Source organism: Erinaceus europaeus, chromosome 9 (genome assembly GCF_950295315.1).
Source record: "Erinaceus europaeus chromosome 9, mEriEur2.1, whole genome shotgun sequence".
In the NCBI taxonomy this organism is placed as follows: domain Eukaryota; kingdom Metazoa; phylum Chordata; class Mammalia; order Eulipotyphla; family Erinaceidae; genus Erinaceus; species Erinaceus europaeus.
In genome coordinates, this window is record NC_080170.1 from 32263845 (window position 1) to 32277070 (window position 13226).

Sequence of the window (13226 nt, forward strand, 5' to 3'; positions counted from 1 at the left end):
AACCTGAGTTCTTGCACATGGTAACATGTGCACTCAATTATGTGTGCCACCACTCAGCCCCTTCTGTGAGGTTCTTCCACAAGCCTCACCCCCCCCCCCCAATTAAAGAATCAAAGGTGTCTAGTTTCTGTTCTGATGTTTGTGTAATGTTGTCACTAAATCTGGGCCAGAAGAGACACAGGAATGTAACCCTGCACCAAAGCAAAGGACTATGGAGAAGAAAGGAGGCGTGGTTGGAGCAGGTGTTGGGGTGCTGGTGCATGATAGCGTAAAAGGACCTAACTGGGGTTGAGAGTGTTCAGTAAATACCTGTCATGGGAAGATGATAGGCTGTACTCAGGGGGCTTTGTCATGTGTGTGACCCAAGTTTGAGCTCAGCCTCCACCACACTGAAGCTCAGGCGCTGTCTTCTCTTTCACTCTCTCTACCTCTTTGTCTCTATAAAAAAAAAAAAAGAAAGAAAAAAAAAGAAATTGTACCCATGTACCAACAATCGTACTCTAAACTATTGACACCCCCCCCAATAAAATGATTTATTTCTTTCTTTTTCTTTTTTTTTTTTTTTTTTTGCCTCCAGGATTATTGCTAGGGCTCGGTGCCTGCACTACGAATCCACTGCTCCTGGAGGCTATTTTTCCCTTTTTTGTTGCCCTCGTTGTTACCTTTGTTGTTGTTATTATTATTGTTGTCATAGTTGTTGTTGTTGGATAGGACAGAGAGAAATCGAGAAAGGAGGGGAGACAAAGAGGGGGGGAGAGAAAGATAGACACCTGCAGGCCTGCTTCACCGCCTGTGAAGCGACACCCCTGCAGGTGGAGAGCTGGGGGCTCAAACCAGGATCCTCAGGCTGGTCTGTGAGCTTTGCGCCATGTGCACTTAACCCACTGCACTACTGTCCAAATGATTTCATTTTTAAAAGAAAGAAAATTAGTGGGCCTGTTGGTAGCACAGTGGGTTAAGTGCACATAGTATAAAGCACAAGGACAAGTGGTGAAGCAGGTCTGCAGGTGTCTCTCTTTCTCTGCCTATCTTCCCCTCCCCTCTCAATTTCTCTCTGTCTCTTTAAAAGAAAAATTAGGAAAAAAAAAAGTGGCCCCAGGAGCAGTGGATTTGTAGTGCAGGCACTGAGCCCCAGCGATAACCCTGGAGGCAAATATACACACATATATATATATACTCCTTTCACTAGAAAACAAAGATCCTAAATAATGGCTTTATTTTATATTTTTACTTTCTTGTTTAACCATCACTAATAGTAATGGGCACAATCTCAAATGCACAGTGACACGAACTTTTACGTCTGTCTACCTCCATGTAACCTCAGAGTCAAGATATGGAGATTTCTAGAACCAGCAACTTCTCTGTTCCAGCTCCCTGTTAATATAAACAGAAACTTACAGTAGTTTTCTGTATGTCTGGTTCTTTTGTACAACTATTTGTCTGTGGATTTTATTCTTGTTCATGTACAAACAATAGATTTGTTTTTCTCTGCTGAGTATTATTCTTTTATATAACATCACTATTTATTCTACATTTCAGTTATTTGCAGCTTTTAACTCTTATGGACAAAGCAGCTATCAATATTTTTGTCCACATTAATTTTTGTAAGTACTCATTTTTTGGAGTGTATACCCATACATGTGACTGCTGGGCCACTGTGTATACAATTTCCTAAAGTAGCTCTACCAATTTCCACTCGTGTTAAGTGTCAGAGAGTGTATAAAGTTGCTCCTTGTTGTCGCCTTACTGTACCTTGGCATTTTCAGACTTTTTTTTTTTGCTTTTAGTAATAATAATGAAAATAACAGTGTCTCACTGTGATTTTAACCTTCATTTCTACAATGATTAGTGATGATTAATAATGTCAAATATTTCTAAAATGCTGATTAGCTAATGGGCTGCTCTTTTTATGAAGTACTTGTTTAAATCTTTGCACATTGAAAAACTGAGTTGTCTTTTTTTCTTATTAAATTGTGCAACTTTTAAAATATATATATTTGGGATACTTAACCTTTGTCAGATATATTTTGGGAATTTATTTTCTTTCCTAGTCTGGGATTTATTTTCTTAGTCCTTTAACATTGTTTTTTGTTGAACAGAAGTTCTTAATTACAATGAGATGCAATTTAGCAGCTTTTTTTTTTAAAAAAAAATGAATTCTTGTGTGTCCTGTATAGGAATCTTTGCCTTCTCCAGAGTAGTGAAGACATTCTATCCATTACCTTTCACATTTAAACTCTATTACCCATTGTGATTTTTTTTTTTTTTGCTTCTGGAGGCTATTTTTTCCCTTGTTGTTTTTATCATTATTATTATTGTTGTCATTGCTGTCACTGTTGTTGGATAGAACAGAGAGAAATCGAGAGAGGAAGGGAAGACAGGGAGAGAGAAAGACACCTGCAGATCTGCTTCACCTCTTGTGAAACGACTCCCTGCACGTGGAGAACCGTATGCTCAAACGGGATCCTTGAGCCAGTCCTTGCACTTTGTGCCATGTGCGCTTAAAGTGGTGCGCTACTGCCCGACCCCGACCCATTGTGATTTTTTAAAAAGATTTTATTTATGTATGAGAAAGACATGAGGAGAGAGAAAGAGCCAGACATCACTCTGGCACATGTGCTGCCGGGGATCAAACTCGGGACTTCATTCTTGAGAATCCAAAGCCTTATCATTGCGCCACCTCCTGACCACCCCATTGTGATTTTAAATGCACATGAGGTAGAGGTTAAGGTTTATTATTACTTTTCCATATGTATAACTGGTCCAGCAGCACTTATAGAAAGAACTGTTCTTGTATGGGGGTGATAGAATAATGGTTATGCAAAGAGACTCTTATGCATGAGGCTCCATGGATGCAGGTTCAATCTCCTGTACCATGGTCTTAAGCCAGAGCTGAGCAGTGTTTTGGTAAAAAAAATATATATATAGTAAATAAAAAACTATTCCTTTTTTACTTATTTACATATGATAGAGAACCACAGACCGTCTGTGGAAACAAATTTATTTATTTTTATTTTCTTTTATTTTTTAAAACTTTAGTGCTTTATTAAGTAATGGTTTACAGTATAGTCTTTTATTTTCCATCACTCCCATCACCAAACGTTCGTATCCCAGGCATGGAATGTCAACCCTTCACCCTCATTACTTGGGTGAGACCTTTCCTTTCATAGTAGTCTCAAATTCCATTCCAGGAGGTTCACTTCCTAACAAAATCCCGAAACCTATAGACCAGGTCCCATAAGATAGAGCATATGTTCACATGTATCCATAAAATAGGGCAAAATATATACCTGAAAGCAAAAATACACAATAGTCTGTAGTGAGTCAGTATCAAGTTCCTAATGAAATAGTGTCTACTTAGACTTAGATACCCTCCTCACCTACTTCCTATTACAGTTCTCTCACTCACTCCAAAGCTAACCTCATCAAAGCAAGGACTGCAAAAGCTGAATCAGGGCAAGAGACTGGCATACTTTTTTTTTAAAATTTTAAAATTTTTATTTATAAAAAGGAAACATTGACAAAACCATAGGATAAAGAGGGGTACAGCTTCACACAATATTCACCACCAGAACTCTGTATTCCATCCCCTCCCTTGATAGCTTTCCTATTCTTTAACTCTCTGGGAGTATGAACCCAAGGTCATTGTGGGATGCAGAAGGTGGAAGATCTGGCTTCTGTAGTTTTTTTCCCTGATGAGCATGGGTGTTGACAGGTAGATCCATACTCCCTGCCTGCCTCTCTCTTTCCCTAGTGGGGAATGGATCTGGGGAAGTGGAGCTCCAGGTCACGTTGGCGGGGTTGTCTGTCCAGGGAAGTCTGGTCGACATCATGCTAGCATCTGGAACCTGGTGGTTGACAAGAGAGTTAACATACAAAGCCAAACAAATTATTGACCAATCATGGACCTAAAGGCTGGAATAGTGGAGATGAAGAGTTGGGGGGAGGTCCTCCATTTTGTAGATAGCTAGTAGGCATATTTTAGTTAAATTCCAAAGGGCCTGTGGCTATACTAGTATTTTTTTTCTTTTTCTTTTTTATTTATTATTTATTTATTTATTTTTATTTAAGAAAGGATTAATTAACAAAACCATAGGGTAGGAGGGGTACAATTCCACACAACTCCCACCACCCAATCTCCATTTCCCACCCCCTCCCCTGATAGCTTTCCCATTCTCTATCCCTCTGGGAGCATGGACCCAGGGTCATTGTGGGTTGCAGAAGGTAGAAGGTCTGGCTTCTGTAATTGCTTCCTTGCTGAACATGGGTGTTGACTGGTTGGTCCATACTCAAGACTGGCATACTTTAACGATGACTCTTTAGTCACTATCAGGCCACCCCATCAGCTGGGGCCATATTTGGGGAGTCCTGAGATTCCCGATCAGACATGATGAGCCTAGACCTCAAATAAATCCCTCTCTCTATTGTTACCGGTCATTACTAGCAGGAACAACACAATAGACCCCTTTCTGGGCCCCCATAGGACCTTGCCCTCAACTTGGATCAACAATGGTAGAGAATGTTCCATACTCTGAAGGGAGGTTGGATAACATACTCTATGATACACCTGAGAAAGATGGGTCCTGATATTGGGGCAGCTTGGAATGTTCCTACTTATGACCACAGAATATGAGCTCAGATCTACAGGGATGCAGAGGTTACATAGGCTCCTAAGCTGAATATGGGCTCCAGAGCAGATCAAATTGATGGGGTTTACAGTCAACAATATTTATACACCTTTCCCATATTTGGGAGTTATTCTCTTCCCTGATCCAGCTTTCTGGTTCTTCTGCCAGCCATGACACCACCTCCCCAGACAATAATTAGGATCCACCTGCATATCAGATTTCAAGCTCAGGAAAACAACAAACAAACAAACAAACAAACAAAAAACACACTAGTATAGCCACAGGACTGTTAGAATATAACTAAATATGCCTACTAGCTATCTACAAAATGGAGGGCCCCCCAACTCTTCATCTGCACCATTCCAGCCTTTAGGTACATGATTGGTCAATAATTTGTTTGGCTTTGTATGTTAACTCTCTTTTCTACCACCAGGTTTTAGATGCTAGCATGATGCCAACCAAACTTTCCTGGACAGACAACCCCACCAATGTGTCCTGGAGCTCTGCTTCCCCAGAGCCCTTCCCCACTAGGGAAAGAGAGAGACAGGCTAGGAGTATGGGTCGACCTGTCAACACCCATGTTCAGCAGGGAAGCAATTCCAGAAGCCAGACCTTCCACCTTCTGCCTCCCACAATGACCTTGGGTCCATGCTCCCAGAGGGTTCAAGAATAGGAAAGCTATCAGGGGAGGGGATAGGATACAGAGTTCTGGTGGTGGGAATTGTGCGAAGTTGTACCCCTCTTATCCTATGGTTTAGTGAATGTTTCGTTTTTATAAATAAAAAATTTAAAAAAAAAGTTGGTATCCTATCCTCACCCCTTGGCTAACCACTATAGTTCTCCCAGTTTTAGATATGAGCTGACATTTTTTCCCCATGATTGTATGTTCAATTCTGTATATTCTGTATATGAGTGAAACCATTCTGTAGTTGTGTTTTACCTCTTTAACTTGCTTAAAAACAAATTCACATAGAATTTGGCCCCAGAAGATTATAGATTATTGGGGCTGGAAGGAGACTAAGATCTCCTCAGTGAGTCTGAGGGAAGAAGAGGAACTAACATAACCCAAGCGTCTGCTATGACACTCTGCTAAGGTGGATGTTATTAGGCCCATTTTGTGGCTGAAGAAACCAAGGCATTCCAGAAATATTTGTGGAGTGTGTAAATACTGGAAGCTGTGAATACTAGAACACATGATTGATTGTTATTTACTCGCCATTAAAATTGCAAATTAAGAAAAAAACCTCAGTTATTTCTGCCTCTTGCCTAACTTCTCAAACACTGACATTTTAGACTATGACTGGATCATTCTTGGCTTTGGAATGCTCTTTCAGGCAAGGGGATCTCCTGCTCAATCCTTTGTCTTGTCTTTCTGGAAAAAATAGTTTTTTTTCTCTTTAGAAAAAAAATTTTCAGCAGAGGTGTCTTTGAAGTGGGTTGAGTAGTGGTTATCCAGAAGACAAAAGTATGTCACTGTTGCTTTTCATGATAAAGGAAGGGGGTTGGGGAATGGTACATCTGGCTTCAGTGTACACATTACCAGGGTTCAAGCCCCTGCCCCCCACCTGCAGGGAATAAAGCTTCAGGAGCTGTGAAGTAAGTCTACAAGTGTTTCATGTTCTCTCTCCCTCTCTATCTTCCCCTCCCCTCTCAATTTTGATCTGTCCTATCAAATAAAAATGAAGGAGAGAAAAAAAAAAAAGAAGGAAAAATAGCCACTAGGAGTGATGGATTCATTGATCAGGCACTCCAGTAATAACTTTGTTGGAAAAAAAAAAATCTTCCCAGACTTGAGAAGAATTGCTGGATCTTGGGTTCAAGATTGTGCTGGAAGAAGAGGAAGTGAGGCTCCAGGTTTGTTGATGTTAGAGTAGGAAGACATTTAAATAAAGCAGCCTTCCTGCTGGCTGACTTTGGAACTCAGCAAGTGACAGATGAGCATCTGGTACTCTGAACAAGAACTCTGGGACCACAGACCAGTGAAGGCTGAATTGCCCTCCTTTCCTTTCTCCCTCTCTCCCTTCTTCCTCCAATCTGTCTCTTTATTCTTTCCCTCTTCCTCTTCCTTTCCCTTTTTCATCTCCACCCTGACCAAATACCTATTTGGATTGATAATGCTTTTTTCCCTCTTGTCAGCTGATTGCCTTCTCCTCAAATCACCATAAAGTGAATCTGAGTGTCTCTATTGTATTTACATAGTGCTAAATAAAGTTCTTTTAAAGTAGCAATGCTTGGTGGATTGTACCAAAGGAAAAGACACTGTGAGTGGGTGGGTGGGGGTGGGGAGAAGGGTTCAGGTCCTGGAACATGATGGCAGAGGAGGACCTAGTGGGGGTTGAATTGTTATGTTACAAACTATTGCATTTTACTGTAAACTGTAAACCATTAATCCCCCAGTAAAGAAATTAAAAAAAAAAAGTAGCAGTGTTTTTGAGGATTAGCAGCATTCTCCCTTTCTGTTGTAGCTTTAATGCAGGCAGAGAGTTCCATTGACTATTCTGTCCCTTGTAGTAATTTTTATCAACATCATCAAGGGCTGGTCTTTATCTTTAAACTCTGTTTTCATAGTGAAGTATGAGAAAACCTCTAGGCATACAAAACTGGCGTGAAGCCTTCAAGTCATTAAATGAGCCCCAGAGGGTTTAATAGTAAGAATGCTTTTTATAGTTTTAAGTGAATAAGTCAGTCTCTACAAATTAATTAAAAATAAAATATAATTCCATCTGAGCTTACATTGTGTCATCCTCTGTGCCTATGGGAGTATATTGCTTCTATGTTGATGGTGTTGACTGATCTGGGTGGTTGGTGCTGGCAGTTTCTTCAAATAAGGTAGCAATGAAATTTGCTACTTTTATTGACTCTTCTTTCAAGAAAGATTTCTCTGCAGTGCCCGTCAATGACCTAAGTAACATCAAGGATCACTGATCACAGTCCACAACAGATAGTATAATAGTGAGAACATTATACATATTATAACAATTTCCAAAATGTGACATGAAGACATGAAATAAACAGATCACATGTTGTTGAAAAAAAATGGTGCTGATAGATTTGTTGCCACAAACCTTCATTTTGCAAAAAAAAAAAAAAAAAGCCACTTGAATAAAACAGCCTTTTATCTGTGAAGGTAAAACAAAGTTCAATAAAACAAGGTACGCCAGTAAAAATTATTTTGCATTTCCTGAGTAGACTAATTGCAAGGGAGGGGGATTTCAAATTCACTATGGTAAATCCCCAAATGTAGTGTTACTGGTTAGTGCTTGAAAATTGAATGTAGGTATCATCATATTATCAATAAAAGTGGTACAATTAAAATACACCCGTATCAAAATCTGTTTTCTACGTAAGGTTTTGAGATTGCTTCAGTGAATGAGAGGGATGTTTCTGGGTCTGGTGGTTGTAAAACAAACCCTGTATGACTGGTTCATTCTTTACATTTTGCAAGTATTTAAAATTATAATTTTGAGGAATAAATATGGTTTTGTTTTCTTTGATTCCTTTAATTTCTGTGAGACCATTCAACATTTAAAGTCTTAGTAAGTCTAAGTGTTGTGAGAAATGTTGACACTAGGGATATGGAGATAGCATAATGGAGATGCAAAAGGACTTTCATGCTAGTGGCAGGAAAGTCCTAGATTCAACCCCCAGCACCACCATAGGCAAGAGCTGAGCAATGCTCTGGTAAAAAAGTAAAATAAAACAAAGAAATTTTTATTCCCTACTTAATATATTCTGGCAATGCTTGCAGAGTTATGTCCTCAAGAAGCTCTGTGTACTCTTTAATTTTGCCTGGATAGAAAAAATGGGTAACTCTCTTGCAAACAAATACTGTTTTTTTTTTGTTTTTTACATATTTCAATTTAGAAATATGTTTTCTATTGATTTAATAATGATCAACAAGTCCATTGGATAAAAGGGATATTATTCCACACAATTTCCACCACCCAAGTTCTGCATACCATTCCCTCTATTGGAAGCTTTCCTATTTTTTTAAAATAATTTTTATTTATAAAAAGGAAACACTGACAAAAAACAAAGGATAAGAGGGGTACAACTCCACACAATTCCCACCACCAGAACTCCATATCCCATCTCCTCCCCTGATAGCTTTCCTATTCTTTATCCCTCTGGGAGTATGGATCCAGGGTCATTATGGCATGCAGAAGGTGGAAGGTCTGGCTCTGTAATTGCTTCCCTGCTGTACATGGGCGTTGATATGTTGATCCATACTCCCAGCCTGTCTCTCTCTTTCCCTAGTGGGGCAGGGCTCTGGGGAAGCGGGGCTCAGGACAAATTGGTAAGGTCATCTGCCTAGGGAAGTCAGGTTGGTGTCATGGTAGCATCTGCAACTTGGTGGCTGAAAAGCATTAAGATGTAAAGCAGAACAAAGTGTTTAATAATCAGAAACCTAAAGGTAAGGATAGGGCAGATGAGATTTGGGGTCTCCTTTTTGGGAAAAACTAGGGAGTCTATTTTAGGTATATTCCAAGGGGTCCATGAGTTTATTAACTTTTTAATTTATTTTAAATGAATGAATGAAAGATAGATAGGTAGATGGATATAGATGATAGATACCAGAGCATAGCTCAGCTTATGGTGGTGCTGGGGATTGAACCTGGGACCTCAGAGCCTCAGGCATGAAAGTCTTTTGCATATCCATTATGCTGTCTTCCCAGCCTGGCTTTATTAATTTTTTAATTAAAAAATTTTTATTATAAAAAGGAAACATTGACTAAACCATAGGATAAGAGGGGTATAACTTCACACAATTCCCACCACCAGCACTCTGTGACTTTATGAATTTTTGCCTGAGTCCAATAGCTAACATGAAGGTAGGCTAAAGGTATTGTCTGGAGAGATGGTGTCAGAGTTGGAAATAGGACTAGACAGCTGGATCAGGGAAGAGAGAAGCTCCCAAATATGGGAAAAGTATATAAATACAGTTAAGTATAAACATCGTCAATCTGATCTAGGACCCATATTCAGCACAGGAGCCTGTGTAATCTCTGCATCTCTGTAGGTCTGAGCTCACATTTCACAGTTATAGCTAGCAATATTCTAGGCTGCACTCATTTCAGGACCTGTCTTCCTCAAGTGGCAAAGTATGTTGATCTATCCTCCCTTCAGAGACTGGGACAGTTACTGTTTCCTATCATTGGTGTTCTGCATTGAGAGCAAGGTCCTGTAGAGGCCCACATGTGGGTCCACAAAGCTATTTCTGATGGAGATGACCAGTGATGGTGGAGAGAGGGATCTATTAGAGGTCTAGGCCCATCCTATGTTTGTGGTAAACCCAGAATTCCTGTCTAGGGCCCTGAATGATGAAATGGCCTGGTTGTGGCCAAAAGAGCCATCATTAAAGTATGCTGGTCTCTCTCTCTCTCTCTCTCTATATATATATATATATATAATTTCTTGAGAGTAAGGGAAAATATAGATATTTCTGTGTTGTCTGGAAACAATTTGATTATTATAATTCTGCTTAATGTGGACTTCAGAAATCCAATGTGTGGTAATTTTAGGTGTAAATATTGTAAGTGATAGTTCTTGAAATGAATTCAACCAGAAAATATATGGTCAGAGCAACCCGATTTAACTTCCAAATAGAATAAATATCATTCTATCATCCCTTTTGATTAATTCAAATCAAAAGAAAGAGACTTTGAAGACTAGAGCAAATCAGCCAGCTTCAGTAGCTCATGGCCTAGATGGATGAACAGACTAAAAACTATACATGCCTATTGTTGAATAAATACTTTTTCTCTAAGTATTATTGCATTGGGTTTCAGGGACAGGTGGATGGAGTCAATTCAGGCTCAGAATCTTGTTCTGCCATATTCCAGCTATGCATATTCAGACAATTACATATACCTTCTAGAAACATCAGTTCTTATCTAGAGAGGAAAAACAGTGCATGTTTAATTCCCCCCTCCCACCCCAGCTCCCCCTGAGAATTTGTGAGCTAATTTTCATGCAAAGTGAGTAGCAAACAATAAGTTCTCAAGTAGGGAAGGTTATTTGGCTAGATAGATGTGCACAGATGTCAGAGTCCTTCACTGAAAAAGGGGTTGAAGGAAGACCAGTGGTGCTAGACACAAAGCATCAGTTAGACACAATATCCTGCAGGAGAGGAAATTTGATCTCATTTTGGAAGTGCCAATGAATATGTATGGATGAAGGAAAAAGAGTACTTCCCAAACTGAAGCTGACATACAGGTAAAAAACAAACAAACATGTTTTTGAGGCTAAATAAATTGTGCTGATTGGAGTTTGAAAATGCATTTGCTTGGCCAGATGGAAATTTGTATAGAAAAGTCAGAAAGAATGGGATTGATCAGATAAATGGTCAGGTGAATACTAGCTTATATTAAAAAAAATAATCTATTTGCAAATAGGGGGCTGTTGTGTTCTTAAACCAAAGGATGAGATTATAAAGCAAGTATTGGTAAAGTATTCCCAGGGACTCTGTGGAGATGTTGTTAATGCAGGGAACTCAAGCTTGGTTCTGGGAAATGTCTATGGAATTAGAAATGAGAAAGCAGTTCCCAGAGGAAGTTTAGGTATGGCACAACTTTGATACACTCAAGGAGGGATCTGAAATAGGGTAGCTGATTATGGTTTGGCTATGCTGTTATCTGTTTCTTGCTTATATAAATAGAGTATCTTATCTCATCCCATGGCATTCATTTTGGAAAGAAGAAGTGATTTTTGACTAATATTAAATGTGAATTTTTTTCTTTATTGGGGGATTAATGGTTTACAGTCAATACTAGAATACAGTAGTTTGTACATGTGTAACATTTCTCAGTTTTCCACATAACAGTTTTTTGGGGGAGCCTCTAGTTGTTGGTCTTGGTGCTGGCACTATGAATCCACTGCTTCTGGTGGCTTTTTTTTTTTTTTGCATTCAATAGGTCAGAGAGAAATTGAGAGGGGAGGAGGAGATAGAGGGAGAGAAAGACTCCTGCTTCACTGCTTGTGAAGCGTCCTTTAAAGGTGGAGAGTGGGGGCTCAGACCTGGGTCCTTGTGCATATCCTTCTGCTTAACCCAGTGCATCACTGCCTACCTCCCCCCATAACAATTCAAATCCCTCTAGGTCCTCCTTTGCCATCATGTCCCAAGATCTGAGCCCTTCTCCCCCAACACTCACTCCAAAAGTCTTTTATTTTGATGCAATATACCAAAAATGTAAATTCTTGTGTGATTCTCATTTCAAGAGAATCAGGCACAGATGCCATGAGTGAGTGTGTGTGTGTGTGTTTGTATAAATACATATAGATTATAGAAAGATCTAGACCCAGGAAGACCTAATGTAGAAAATACCTTTGGGGGGCAGGTGGTGGTATAACTGGTTGAGCACACACATTACAGTGCACAAGGACCAGGTTCAAGCCCCTGGTCCCCACTTGCAGGGGGGAAAGCTTCATGAGTGGTGGAGCAGGTCTGCAGTTGTCTCTCTGTCTCTTTCCATCTCTATCTTCCCCTCCCATCTCAATTTCTCTGTCTTTATCCAATAAGTAAATACTTAAAAAGAAAGAAAAGAAAATACCTTTGAGGGCCAGGCGGTGGCGCACATGGTTAAGTGCACACACTTCAGTGCACAAGGACCAGGGTTCAATCCCTTGGCCCCCACCTGTGGGGGTCTGGGGGTGGGGGGAAGTTCATGAGTGGGTGAAGTAGAGAGTCATCTCTGCAGTTTTGTCTCATCTAGTTTTGTAGCTATAACTCTTTTTTTAAATTAAGTGTCACAAGGCACAAATCAAATAAATGTACCGCCTCATTTTTAATGTTCTACTTAAACAATATTTCTCCTCTTCCTCCTTTGTCTCCTCTTCCTCTCTCTTCTTCTTCTCCTCCTCCTTCTCCCCGAACCTGAAATCTGATATGCAGGTGGATCCAAGTTATTGTCTGGGGAGATGATGTCATGGCTGGAAAAAGGACCAGAAAACTGGAACAGGGAAGAGAGTAGCTCCCAAATACGGGAAAGGTGTATAAATATCGTTGACTGTAAACCCCACCAATTTGCTACCTTCATATATTCTTATTGAAGCACATAAACATTTACTACTCTTGTAGCTATTCTAAGAACTTCCTGTTAAGTTTGAAGACACACCCAGAAGGAATCCCTTTAATATTTGATGCATGACTAGAATCAGGTGTCTGCTTTGAAGGGGATAGCACTCAATTGAGAATGAACTGTTTTTTGTGTTTTAACTAACATACCCAAATTTATTCACAGCATTGCAATAGGGAGAAGAATGGTTCTGCTTCTGGTGGCTTTTTTTTTTTTTGCATTCAATAGGTCAGAGAGAAATTGAGAGGGGAGGAGGAGATAGAGGGAGAGAAAGACACCTGCTTCACTGCTTGTGAAGCATCCTTTAAAGGTGGAGAGTGGGGGCTCAAATCTGGGACTGTGCCCACGAAATGTGCACATGAGACCTCCCAGAACTTGTGATTGTTGTGGTGCAGAGCAAGGAAGAATGAAGGAAGCAATCAGGTGACTCTGAAATGAGATTATCTTGGATTTTCCGGGTGAGTCTGAGGTTCCTTTTAGGTGAAGAGGGAGGCAGGAGTCAGCCTCTGAGAGAAGCAACCTG